At 46.8% G+C, this 13,392-nt stretch overlaps 1 pseudogene; it reads left to right on the top strand.

Annotated features, from left to right (window-relative positions):
• Positions 1-555: 555 nt before the first annotated feature.
• On the top strand, positions 556-2,129 carry LOC120365298 (tubulin beta-8 chain-like; annotated as a pseudogene).
• Positions 2,130-13,392: the final 11,263 nt, after the last annotated feature.

Here is a 13,392-nt window from a genome sequence, read left to right as displayed (position 1 = left end):
AACGAAATCAGAAGCCTGGCTATCTCTAAGACCCATAGCTTACTATGGGTTTGAGCTGCTCCAAAGGAAAACTTATAAGTAGATCCTGTTGAGTTAGCACACAGAAAGCCTTTTCAAACCACAGATCTCCTAAGAGATGAAAGGACTCATCCATTGCAAAAGTATGTCATCAATCCAGGACACATGCAAAGGCACTCTGTGAATGTGGAAACGAAAGTCTTCCCCTCCACATGGGAGGAAAATTCAGTTTCAGCTCAGCTAGGGATTTAGTCTCACTAAAGACATGGGAGGAAGTTCTTCAGCTGCCCAGCTCTCCCCGCGTGGAAAGGACCACAGCAAGGCCACCTGAGCTCTCCAATAGCCATTAACCTCCAAGGGAGTCACAGGCAGGCACACCCGTGTAAAAGTCAAGCTGTTTCTTATTCTGGGAGCCCAATCCAAGGCTGGGGGAGGAGGGTGTGGGGCTGCTTAAGCATTGGCGGACTGCGGGCTCAGTCATTGTGCGTTCAATCCTCCTCCTCGCCTTTCTTTTGCTGCCCTAGTCCTGCCTTGGCCATGCGGTAGATTGTGTTTACCCAACTCGGAAAGTGCAGGAACCAGATCGGCACAAAGGTTGGCAGCTAGGGCTCTGAGGGCCCAGCTCGGGCCTGCAGGGAGGTCAGTGAAGATGTTGGCAGTGGAAGGGGTGGTGCCTCTGCATTGCAGGTTGCCGGGGTGAACACCAAGGGACCCAGCGGCCTGAGGAAGGGGGATGGAAGTGGGAGAAGGACTGGGAAAACTCCCGCTTCCTGAGCTCCATGACTCAGCCCTGGCCTGTCTGGCCTTTTGCATCTCTCGCAGTTCTGGGAGGTGATCTCTTATGAACATGGCATTGACTCCGCTGGCACTTACCACGGGGACAGTGACCTGTAGCTGGAACGCATCAATGTGTACAACAACGAGGCCAGCGGTGAGACCCCAGTCTGTTCCTGACTGCCCTCCTGGGAATACCAACCCTCTCCTCACCCATTCCCTTCTGTTCTGTTAAGGTGGCAGGTATGTGGCCCGTGCTGTGCTCATGGATCTGGAGCCAGGCACCATGGACACAGTGCGTTCAGGGCCCTTCAGGCAGATCTTCAGGCCAGACAACTTCGTCTTTGGTGAGCTGTGGATGAGGACTTGGGTGTGGCTCCTTAGCCAGGGCAGCTCAAAGTCAGCGAGGGCCCCAAGGTCATCTCTGTGGGAACTGTGTAACTGGGGCCCCTGAACACCCTCCCATACTCTGAGTCATGCAATCCCCCTCTCCTAAACGGGATATGGGAAGAAAGTACAGCTGTCTCCTCAAGGTGAGGAGCTGCTGATGCAATCTCCCTGCAGGGAGCTGAAGTGGGACAGTGACTATGGCCTTTTCTGGGACCGGGCAGGAGCCACCTGCAGCGAGTCTGTTGTTAGGCCGTCTCAGGTTTGGCTCCTGATCTAGGTTCTAACAGGCAAGGCTGCTGTCCTGTGACTTTAGGGGAGAGGGTTTCATTCGCTCCACCTGCCGCGTGAATGGTGCTTTTTGCCTTGTGGCGACCACTGATGACCACATACCTGGCCATCAAGTGACTGACTACTACCTTACAGGTCAGCGCGGGGCCTCAAACAACTGGGCCAAGGGGTACTACACAGAAGGCGTGGAACCGATGGAGTCGGTGATGGATGTTGTGAGAAAAGAAGCTGAGAGCTGTGATTGCCTGCAGGGTTTCCAGCTGATCCACTCCCTGGGTGGGGGGACTGGGTCTGGGACGGGTTGCCTCCTCATGGACATAATTCGGGAGGAGTACCCAGACAGGATCATAAACACATTCAGCATCCTGCCCTCACCCAAGGTGTCAGACGGCGTGGTGGAGCCCTACAATGCCACCCTCTCCGTCCACCAGCTCGCACAAAATGCAGACGAGACGTTATGCATTGATAACGAAGCACTCTACAACATCTGTTTCAGGACCTTAAAACTGACCACACCCACCTATGGTGACCTGAATTACCTGGTGTCTGCTACCATGAGTGGGGTCACCACGTGCCTGCGCTTCCCAGGCCGGCTGAACGCCGACCTGCGGAAGCTGGCCATGAACATGGTTCCATTTCCCCGGCTGCACTTAAACTGATTTGTATTTCACTGGTTCAGAAACCCTTTCTTTGTAGAATGTAGCAAGAGTCATTTCCAGCCCCATAGTGGCATATAAGAGTTAACAGTAAGAATGTGTTTAAAACACAGAAGACCTGCTTCTTCCAAACTGATCTGCTGTGTGTTGGTTCCTTTTAGGAAGTTGCAACTATGTTTCGATTCAGTGAGTTAGAAACACATTTCTTCTAAAAGCTGCCTTTGGACATTACAGACTGGATGGGAGTACAGGATGTAAAGAGAAATATCTGGCTCTATAACAAAAATGGCGCTATCCAGCAGAATGGTTGTCAATGTGTGCATTCAACTTACAGATATTAAACTGATTTGTATTTCAACAGTTCAGAAACCCTTTCTTTGGAGAACGTAGAAACAGTCATTTCCAGCCTTATACTGGCATATAAGAGTTAGCAGTAAGAATGTGTTTAAAACACAGAAGACCTGCTTCTTACAAACTGTTCTGCTGTGTGTTGATTCCTTTTAGGAAGTTGCAACTATGTTTAGATTCAGCCAATTAGAAACAGGTTTCTTCGCTGGGCACGGTGGCTCACGCCTCTAATCCCAGCACTTTGGGAGGCCGAGGCGGGTGGATCACGAGGTCGAGAGATCGAGACCATCCTGGTCAACATGGTGAAACCCCTTCTCTACTAAAAATACAAAAAATTAGCTGGGCATGGTGGCACGTGCCTGTAATCCCAGCTACTAAGGAGGCTGAGGCAAAAGAATTGCCTGAACCCAGGAGGCGGAGGTTGCAGTGAGCCGAGATCGCGCCATTGCACTCCAGCCTGGGTAACAAGAGCGAAACTCCGTCTCAAAAAAAAAAAAAAAAAAGAAAGAAACAGGTTTCTTCTGAAAGCTAGGTTTGGACATTCCAGAGTGGATGGGAGTACAGGGTGTAAAGAGAAATATCTGACTCTAAAACAAAAACGGAGCTATCCAGCAGAATGCTTGTCAATGTGTGCATTCAACTTACAGAGTTAAACGGATTTGTATTTCAGCAGTTCAGAAACCCTTTCTTTGGAGAATGTAGAATCAGTCATTTCCAGCTTTATAGTGGCATATAATTGTTAGCAGTACAAATGTGTTTAAAACACAGAAGATCTGCTTCCTACAAACTGATCTGCTGTGTGTTGGTTCCTTTTAGGAAGTTGCATCTATGTTTAGATTCAGCGAGTTAGTAACACAGTTCTTCTAAAAGCTGCGTTTGGACATTCCAGAGTGGATGGGAGTATAGGCTGTAATGAGAAATATCTGGCTCTAAAACAAAAAAGGAGCTATCTAGCAGAATGGTTTTTTTTCTTTCTTTATTTTTTTTTTTGAGACGGAGTTTCGCTCTTGTTACCCAGGCTGGAGTGCAATGGTGCGATCTCTGCTCACCGAAACCTCTGCCTCCTGGGTTCAGGCAATTCTCCTGTCTCAGCCTCCTGAGTAGCTGCGATTACAGGCACGCACCACCATGCCCAGCTAATTTTTTGTATTTTTAGTAGAGACGGGGTTTCACCATCTTGACCAGGATGGTCTCGATCTCTTGACCTCGTGATCCACCCACCTCAGCCTCCCAAAGTGCTGGGATTATGGGCTTGAGCCACCGCGCCCGGCCAGCAGAATGGTTTTCAATGTGTGCATTCAACTTACAGAGTTAAATGACACCTCCGGGACAGATGAATATGGTGGGTGCAAGTTCGGAGGTGAGGCGGGTACTTTGCTAGAGCCGAGGAGTTCAAGACCAACCCAGGCAACAGGCTGCAGTGCATTCATCCGGCCAAGGCCCATGGCAGCCTCCACTTCCCGACCTCAGGCAATCCTCCAACCTTGGGCTCCAAAAAAGCTAGGACTACAGACGCCTGCCGTCACGATGCCCGGCAAATTTTTTTTTTTTTTTTTTTTTTGAGATGGAGTTTCACTCTTGTTACCCAGGCTGGAGTGCAATGGCGCGATCTCGGCTCACCACAACCTCTGCCTCCTGGGTTCAGGCAATTCTCCTGCCTCAGCCTCCTGAGTAGCTGGGATTACAGGCACGTGCCACCATGCCCAGCTAATTTTTTTGTATTTTTAGTAGATACGGGGTTTCACCTTGTTGACCAGGATGGTCTCGATCTCTCGACTTCGTGATCCACCCACCTCGACCTCCCAAAGTGCTGGGATTACATATTTTTAGTTTTTATTTTCTGTAAAGTCGGGGTTTTACCATGCCGGTCGGGCTGGTACTGAACTCCCGAGCTGAGGGGATCCACCCGCCTTGGGCTCCAAAGTGCTGGGATTACAGACCTGAGCCACCACCTCAGGCTTTCCTGTTGTTTTTAAATTCTCCTCTGATGTGTCCTTCCTAAGTCAGTTAAAGTGGATTGAATTTTTTTCCCTTCTCATCATGCATCTCAGTTTTCTGTGTCTCCGCATTCCTCATATTATTTGATTTGGTGTTAGACATTGCCCGTTGTAACTCACTGAGCGCTGGGCTTTTGGCATTTTGTGTTAAAATTATTTTAGACTCGTTTGTTATTCAATAAAATGACTTAAAAACAAGTGGCTTCTTTTCAAGCTGGCTTTTTAATTTTTTGAAGCAGGATAAGAGCAGCTATTAGTCAGTGGCTGTTTTTTTCCACTATGGTTGTAATATGCCTCTTTTTTTCTTTTGAGACTGATTTTCACTCTTTTTACCCAGGCTGGAGTGCATTGGCACGATCTCGGCTCACCGAAACTTCTGCATTCTGGTTTTGGGCAGTTCTCCTGCCACAGCCTTCTGAGTAGCTGCGATTACAGGCACGTGGCACCATGCCCAGCTAATTTTTTGTGTTTTTAGTAGAGACAGCTTCTTACCATGTCACCAGTTTGGTCTCGATCTCTTGACCTCGTGATCCACTCACCTCGGTCTCCCAAAGTGCTGAGATGACAGGTGTGATCCACTGTCCCCGGCCTGCAATATGCCTTTTTAAATAATAAGTCTTATTTTTTAGAGTTGTTTCAGATTAATGGCAAAATTTGAACAGGAAGTACAAAAGGTTTTCACATACCACTTGCCTCTATGCATGCCTAGCCTGCTAGACTATCCATGTCTCTCTCCAGAAAGGCACATTTATTACCATCAATGAACTTACATGCTATTATTACGCATAGTTCATGGTTTACACTGGGGACGATACTCTTTTGCCTATTGTAAGCCAGTGGTCTCTGACAGTTTTGACTCCAGGGACTTGTCACCCAGAAGACAGTTTTTCCACAGATGAGGTTCAGGTAGACTGCTTGGGTTCAGGGTGATGGTTTCAGTATGAAACTGTTTCACGTCCGATCATCAGGCATTAGCTAGAGTCTCATAAGGAGCATGCAACCTAAATCTGTCGTGTAACCTAGACCTCTTGCATGTACAGGTCACAACAGGGTTTGTGCTCTAATGAGAATCTAATGCCATCGCTGACCTGACAGGAGGTAATGCTTTCTCGCTGCTGCTCACCTGCTGTGTACGGCTGGGTTCCTAACAGGCCATGGAGCATCATTGGGGTTTGGGGACCCCTGTTCTAACCAATGCTCCCTTTATTAAAAGGGTTTTTCCCTTTAGCTGATGGAAACACCAAGTGTTGCAAGCTCTGTGTGAGCTACAGAGATGACTTCTTTGGAGAATTTCTTTTCCCTGCTTTGCATCATTTCCTCAAATACATGTACTAATCAGCACTTAGCTGAAGATTAAAGACAGGAATCCAAGGCATTCTCTGTGTGCAGCAATGTTCTCTAGTCTGTCCTGTGATGTCACCACCCTGACCTTTTCCAACTTACTACAGGCTATGCCTGGGTCCTCCCCCACTGCTTTGCAGTTCAAAATCTCAGGTGATAAACTGGAGTAATCTTGGGGCTCACCTCTTTTATTTTCTCTCTCCCAGGGATCGCTCTACTGTACTGCACTATATGCAGTGTGGAAGCTATAGTTGAAAATCGTGTTTCCAGTTTTCCAGTTGCTGAAGGTGGAGGACAAATCTGGTCCCTATTACTCCAATTTGGCCAGAAGCAGAAGACTCCGTTCAATCTTTGTGGTCAGAAAGAAGAGTATGGCAGAAGGCAGCTTGTTAGAATGGAAGGTCCCTGGGCTAAGAATCAGAATTACCTGGGCTCTAGTCTCAGCACTGCATTGACTACCTTTGTGCAAGTGATTGATCCTTCTTGAATTTCTGTTTCTTCGTTTGTAAAGTGGGTCAAATCATCATTCCACAGCTGTTGTAGAGATCAGTTGAAATAGTATCCTGCCGGGTGCGGTGGCTCAAGCCTGTAATCCCAGCACTTTGGGAGGTCGAGGCAGGTGGATCACGAGGTCAAGAGATCGAGACCATCCTGGTCAACATGGTGAAACCCCGTCTCTACTAAAAATACAAAAAAATTAGCTGGGCATGGTGGCACGTGCCTGTAATCCCAGCTACTCAGGAGGCTGAGGCAGGAGAATTGCCTGAACCCAGGAGGCGGAGGTTGCGATGAGCCGAGATTGCGCCATTGCACTCCAGCCTGGGTAACAAGAGTGAAACTCCGTCTCAAAAAAAAAAAAAAAGAAAGAAAGAAAGAAAGAAATAGTATCCTAACGTTCATAAGTGTATTTCTCTTTCAGGGTTATTTATCTATTTATTTTCAGGTCCCAATATACTGTCGAAATCGTTTTGGGTTACTTTAGGCACTGGACATAGTAGAAACTTACTGGAAAGCTGATTTATACTAGAATTTTTTTGTTTTTTGTTTTTTGAGATGGAGTTTCGCTCTTGTTACCCAGGCTGGAGTGCAATGGCATGATCTCGGCTCACCGCAACCTCCGCCTCCTGGGCTCAGGCAATTCTCCTGCCTCAGCCTCCTGAGTAGCTGGGATTACAGGTGCTCGCCACCATGCCCAGCTATTTTTTTTTTTTTTGTATTTTTAGTAGAGACAGGGTTTCACCATGTTGACCAGGATGATCTCGATCTCTTGGCCTCATGATCCACCCGCCTCAGCCTCCCAAAGTGCTGGGATGACAGGCTTGAGCCACCAGGCCTGGCTTATACTAGAATATTTTTTATAGAATTATCCCTAATTCTCACGAACAAACTGAAAATAAAAAAGAATTACTCCCAAGAACATCTGAGGAAATACAAGGTACAGTAGGGACACACTTCAAGGTACCCTGGCAGTTCTCTGGTTTGGAGCAGAGGTGGGACAGGGTGTTTGTTCCCTCAGAGACTGGAGTATTTTCTGTGTGAGAGTAGCAATGGGACAGTCATTTTCTGGCAACCAGTCTGTGGCAGGAAGAAAAGTTACAACTGCAGAGTCCAAAGGGCAGCCCAGAAGTATTCTTTGAGGTGGGGAACAAAAGACATTTTAAACTTTTTGCTCTGCTTCAGGCAGCTGATGTCACAGTGATGATTCACCACATCAGGGACACCCTATCCAGTGGGCTCAGGCAAGCCTGCAGGCCACTTCACTAAAGAAATAAACCAGCCGGGCGTGGTGGCTCAAGCCTGTAATCCCAGCACTTTGGGAGGCCAAGGCGGGTGGATCACGAGGTCAAGAGATCGAGACCATCCTGGTCAACATGGTGAAACCCCGTCTCTACTAAAAATACAAAAAATGAGCTGGGCATGGTGGCACGTGCCTGTAATCCCAGCTACTCAGGAGGCTGAGGCAGGAGAATTGCCTGAGCCCAGGAGGCGGAGGCTGCGGTGAGCTGAGATCGCGCCATTGCACTCCAGCCTGGGTAACAAGAGCAAAACTCTGCCTCAAAAAAAAAAAAAAAAAAAAAAAAAAAAAGAAAGTTGTGCTCACCGGTGCTGGGCTTGGCGGGTGGCGGCAGCGGTGGTGGTGGCAGCGTGCACAGAGGTGATTGTGGCTTCCCTGGTGAAAGACAGTGTGGTGGTTCCTCAAGGACCTAGAAAAAGAAATTCCATTTGACCCAGCAAATCCATTTCTAGGTATATATCCAAAGGATTATAAATCATTCTACTGTAAGCACACATGCACACAAATGTTCATTGCAGCACAGTTTACAATAGCAAAGACCTGGAACCGATCCAAATGCCCATCAATGATAGACTGGACAGGAAAAATGTGGTACGTATACACCACGGAATATTATGCAGCCATCAAAAACGATGAGTTCGTGTCCTTTGTAGGGACATGGATGAACCTGGAAACCATCATTCTCAGCAAACTGACACAAGAACAGAAAATCAAACACCGCATGTTCTCAATCATAGCTGGGTGTTGAACAATGAGAACACATAGACACAGGGAAGGGAGCACTACATATTGGGGTCTGTTGGGGGAAAATTGGGGGCAGACAGCGAGGGGTGGGGAGTTGGAGAGAAATAGCATGGGGAGAAATGCCAGATACAGGTGAAGGGGAGGAAGGCAGAAAATCACACCACCACGTGTGTACCTATGCAACAATCTTGCAGGTTCTTCACATGACCCCCAAAACCTAAAATGCAATAAAAAACTAAGTAACTAACTAACTAAATATATAAATAAATAAAATTGCATGAGGCTGACTGGCCTTAATGATGAATATTAAAACTCGGTATCTGGTGGCCTCTGATTGCATCCTGGTTCTGCCACTTATGGGCTGTGTGACCGGGAGACAGTTTCTTGACATCTTTGTTCTTGACTCTTCAGCTGTACAGTAAGAATATTACTGCCTAAATCTTAGGGTTTTGGTAAAATTAAAGCAATTAACTCAAATACAGGTGTGAGAAGAGTGTCCAGCATATAGAGAGAGCACAGAAAATCATTAGCTCTGGTTATTTGTAAAGTGTTTTAGATCAGGACCAGTGGTAAGCCTGGGAACAACAAGGTGTCCACACCAGGGGGTTGTAATTTGTGTTCATTTTAATTGACAGTTTGGGACTCTAATATTCGATGGGTATTTGTAATACTGTCCTTGGCAGATTCTCACACAGTCTCACATGGCAGGAATATAAATACTAAAGGAAGCTCCCTCATCTTGTACTGCTCTTTACCACCCTTGTAACACCAGATAATAAACACTTAAATGCTGAGTTTTTTTCTCTTTTAAGATTAGAGAAAGAGGCAAAGCGTTTTCTGATCTACTTGTTTAATAAATTCTTTTTGCCAACAATTTTTTATATTCACTTAATAAACTTAAGGGTAGTTTAAAGTATATGTTTATATAACTTTTATGTATAAGTGAAAAAAGTCATTTATCTTGAGAGAATTTAAACAATTGCTTTAGAATCTGTCTTTTAAAGTATTAACTTTTTGAATAAAGCCGAGTGTAACAGCTCACGCCTGTAATCCCAGCACCTTAGGAGGCTGAGGCAGGCAGATCAGCTGAGGTTGGGAGTTCAAATTACCCTGACCAACATGGAGAAACCCCATCTCTACAAAAAAAAAAAAACAACAAAATTAGTCAGGCATGCCTGTAATTTAGGTGGTGCATGCCTATAATTCCAGCTACTCAGGAAGCTGAGACAGATGAAACATTTGAACCCAGGAAGCAGGGGTAGCAGTGAGCCAAGATTGCACCATTGCACTCCAGCCTAGACAACAAGAGTGAAATTTCTTCTCAGAAAAAAAAAAGAAAGACAGAAGAAAGTAAGAAGGAAAATAAAAGAAAAGAAAGAAAGAAAAAGAAAGCAAAAGAAGAAAGTGAAAGAAATAAAGAAATTATATTGCTCTGAACAATAATAATTAACATATTTTACTATTGAGTGATAGGTTCAAACTACTCATGATATCAAAGTTTACTTACCTACATCACTAAATAAGCAAGCTGTATGTAATAAAAATATATGTATATTTTCCTGAAATTATACAATATGAAGAAATATTTATTTCTCTTGCCTGATTTGTTAAATTTTCTTAGAAAAACACATGTACTACCAGTATATTTGGTTGAAAAATCAAAATTGTGTACGTTTGTAGGGTGCAGTGTAATGTTTTGATATATATATAAAATATGGAATAATTAAGTCAAGTAACATATCTATCACCTTACTTACCTATAATTTTTTTGCAGTGAGACATTAAACTTACCGTTAGTTATTTTGAAATGTACAATACATTATCATTGACTGTAGTCACCCTACTGTGCAATAGATCTCAAAACGTATTTATCCTGTCCGTAAAACTCTGCATTCTTTTATCAACAACAGTCTTTGGTAACCAATTATTCCACATTGTACTTTGTTATTTCAACTTTCTTAGATTCTACATAAAAGTGGAATCATGCAGTAGTTTTCTTTGTGTATCTGGCTTATTTTACTTAGTAAAGTATCCTCTAAATTTATCCATATATATATATATATATATATTTTTTTTTTTTTTTTTTTTTTTTTTTTTGAGATGGAGTTTCGCTCTTGTTACCCAGGCTGGAGTGCAAGGGCGCGATCTCGGCTCACCGCAACCTCAGCCTCCTGGGTTCAGGCAATTCTCCTGCCTCAGCCTCCTGAGTAGCTGGGATTACAGGCATGTGCCACCATGCCCAGCTATTTTTTTGTATTTTTAGTAGAGACGGGGTTTCACCGTGTTGACCAGGATGGTCTCGATCTCTTGACCTTGTGATCCACCCGCCTAGGCCTCCCAAAGTGCTGGGATTACAGGCTGGAGCCACCGCGCCCGGCCCAGTATTTTTTCAATTGACGTTGTCTCTCCCTTTTTTTTTTTTTTTTAAGACAGAGTTTCGCTCTTGTTACCCAGGCTGGAGTGCAATGGCGTGATCTTGGCTCACCGCAACCTCTGCCTCCTGGGTTCAGGCAATTCTCCTGCCTCAGCCTCTGAAGTAGCTGAGATTACAGGCACGCACCACCATGCCCAGCTAATTTTTTGTGTTTTTAGTAGAGATGGGGTTTCACCTTGTTGACCAGGATGGTCTCGATCTCTTGACCTCGTGATCCACCCGTCTCTGCCTCCCAAAGTGCTGGGATTACAGGCGTGAGCCACTGCACCCGGCGTCTCCCCATTTTTAAGGCTGCATGATATTCTACTGTGTATGCTATTATTCTAAATGTATACATCACATTTAGAATAAAATCGTAATTTAAATACATATTCATTTATTGGTTGGAAAACTCATGTGTAATGAAAAAATATTTGTGTGGCAACATGCATTAACATAATTTAGCATATTAATGTCTCGTTAATAATAGCTAATTTGTACTGAGCACTAACCGTAATACTATAGATATGTTAATAAATTTTGTTCTTACAGTGATATGGTCTGGCTGTGTCCACACCCAAATCTCATTGTGAATTGTAGTTTCCATAATCCCTATGCGTCACGGGAGATACCTGGTGGGATGTAATTGAATCACGCGGGCAGTTACCCTCATTCTGTTCTCATGATACTGAGTGAGTTCACATAGGACCTGATGGGGTTTTTGGTTGGTTGGTTTGTTGGGTAGAAATAGCCCATCCCCCATATCCGGGGCCCACATCCAGCAGGCCGCCTCTGGAGGTTGGTCTGCCCAGCAACAGGACTAGCCAATCGCCTTCCCGCATCGGCCCGCCAAAACTCGTACACGCCCCAACAGCAGCCCGCCAAAACCTAGCCACAAGGCTCTTCCCTCTTCTTTGTTTAGCCTCCACCAATCATCTCCTCACTTTAGCCTGCCAAAGCTAAGCCAACCCTTGCATGCCACGATATTCCCCCTCCGCCCATGTCCAACCGCCACCAATCACTCCGCAACACCTCGCCTAAACAGGCCACCGCCCCTATAAAAACCCTCTCTGGCAGCTGCTGGGTGCAGCTCTTCCCTCTCTCGCTCGAGTTGCCCGCAGATCCCAATAAACCTGGACTCGGCCCAACGGCTCCTGGGACTGAATTATTTTGGGAAGGGTCTCCGCGGGTCGCACATTTGGTGCCAAAACCCAGGAGGTGTGGGCGGCTGGTCCACCAGTGGCCCCCTCCCTCTGGCGACCCCCTTCCTCTGAATTGGCCTCCACGCTCCGGATAAGGTAAGTCCATTTGCTTGCCTATCTTCCCCACGGTGCGTGTGGTGGCCTCTTTTCCTTTTGCATCTCCCACTCCATGGATCCCTTGCCAAGCGCCGGCCAGCCCGAGAGTCAGATCCTCCAACCAGGCTCCAGGAGCCTTGGAAGTGATCAGACGAGGGACGCCTCCTCTGGTCCTTCCCCGACTTCCACTTCCACTATAGGAACGGTCAGAAGGGGGGACGCCTTCTCTGACTCTTCCTATCACCCTCTAGAGGGGTTGTGGGACAGACGGGACGCCTCTTCCCACACCACTCTAGTCCAATCCCGCTAAAGGGGAGGTCCCGCCACACGCGCCATGGGGAACACGGAGTCTAAAATCCCCAACAACATCCCCCTCGGGTGGTTACTCCTCAATTTTTCTCGGCTGGGCTACTCTCAGACCCTCAAACGAAAAAAGCTTATCTTTCTATCCCAAGTGGCCTGGCCCCAGTACCAGCTTGGTAACCAGTCACACTGGCCTCCCACTGGTACTTTCGATTTCAACGTCCTGCACAATCTGGACGATTTTTGTCGCCATTCTGGCAAGGATCGTGAGGTGCCTTATGTCCAGGCTTTTTGGGATTTGTGTTCCCACCCCGACCTCTGCTCCTCCTGTTCCACTCACCAAGTTCTCTTAGCTCGCACCCCTCCCAAGGTCAGCTCTCCCCCTCCTTATGAACCGCAGGAGGAGCTGCCTGACCACCTATCCCATCCCCCTCCTACTCACCCCAACCCTCTTCCTCCACCAGTTGCAGACCCTGCCCCCACTCCCACAGCTCCTCCTCCTCCTCCTTCCTCGTCCCCCTCCCCTCTGACCGTTGCGGCGCCGCCCCCTTTAAGTTCTCCAGTTGCGGCTAGTACTCGTTCCCACCCACCAACTGTCCTGGCGCCACTTCGTGAGGTGGCCGGGGCAGAAGGTCTCGTCAGAGTTCATGTTCCTTTCTCCCTCCAAGACCTGGCTCAAATTGAACGCCGGCTTGGATCTTTCTCGGCCGATCCCTCCACCTATATTAAGGAATTTCAGTACCTCACTCAGGCTTATAGTCTCACATGGCATGCTATCCGTGTCATCTGCACCTCCACTCTTTCCGCCGAAGAGCATGAGCGCATCCTAGGGGCAGCTAGACATATAGCTGACAGAGACCATGCTATAAATCCCAACCAGGTCCCCGTTGGAACTGAAGTTCTCCCTAGCACAGATCCCCAGTGGATTTATCAGGAGGGGCCAGGATCCCACATCCCAGCTCGTGATCGCATGTTCCAATATCTCCTACGGGGCATGGATACTGTCTCCAATAAGGTGGTAAACTAT

Source organism: Saimiri boliviensis, chromosome 7 (assembly GCF_048565385.1).
Source record: "Saimiri boliviensis isolate mSaiBol1 chromosome 7, mSaiBol1.pri, whole genome shotgun sequence".
Classification (NCBI taxonomy): domain Eukaryota; kingdom Metazoa; phylum Chordata; class Mammalia; order Primates; family Cebidae; genus Saimiri; species Saimiri boliviensis.
This window is presented reverse-complemented; position numbering and strand designations above follow the sequence as displayed.